The sequence below is a fragment of the Lottia gigantea genome, assembly GCF_000327385.1.
Source record: "Lottia gigantea unplaced genomic scaffold LOTGIsca_877, whole genome shotgun sequence".
Taxonomy (NCBI): Eukaryota; Metazoa; Mollusca; class Gastropoda; family Lottiidae; genus Lottia; species Lottia gigantea.
This window is the reverse complement of record NW_008710885.1, coordinates 7,758-8,559: the sequence shown is the minus strand read 5'-3', so window position 1 is coordinate 8,559 and position 802 is coordinate 7,758.

Here is an 802-nt window from a genome sequence, read left to right as displayed (position 1 = left end):
CAGCTTCTTCTTCTTCGACAGAAGCAAGAGGTTCATACATAATATGTATATGGTTTAATTTCATAGCAAGGTTCTTCAGTGTGATCCGAATCCAATTCGCCCTTGTGATAATACCCGTGCTTCGCCAAAATCGGTTGACTGTGAAGAGGTATCCGCTTCCATTTTGACGTACGTTCTGGGTATGAGGTCATTGACGTGACGAGATAACAAAGCGCGCTATTTTATAGGCAATTCTCGGAAAGTCCGTATTTTTTCCATTTTTGAGAAAAGTAACTTTTCGAGAATTTTTTTAAATATTTTTTTTGTAAAAGATTAACAATCCAGGAGATATTCCACACATTTAATAAAAATCTAAAACAATCTAGACCCCTTTAAAGGCTACACACTCTTTGGATTTGATTTGACCATTGACCACGGAACTGATCAAGCCATTCATCCCAATTCGTCAGGAAGTTTGTCTTTGGAATCGAAAATACTCAACAAAATCCACTCGATTTGCTATTGTTTGTCGAATACGATAATGTCTTGGAAATCGACGTCAACCGCCAAGTTCTGGTGGATTGGTAAACCTCTGTATACTTCACAATTGGAGGAAGGATTGGCCTGCCACATCCCTGAACAATTTGCAGGCGTGTTAGCCAGAAATCAACTACAAACCTTACAGCCAACACGCTATCCCTCAGCGTACGTTGTGAATACCGACGACGCAGGCCAGCCTGGAAAACATTGGACAGTTTTTGTATGCGAAAAAGACCATTGTGATTTCTTCGACTCGTTTGGATGTTCCCCAGAAGTGTATGGC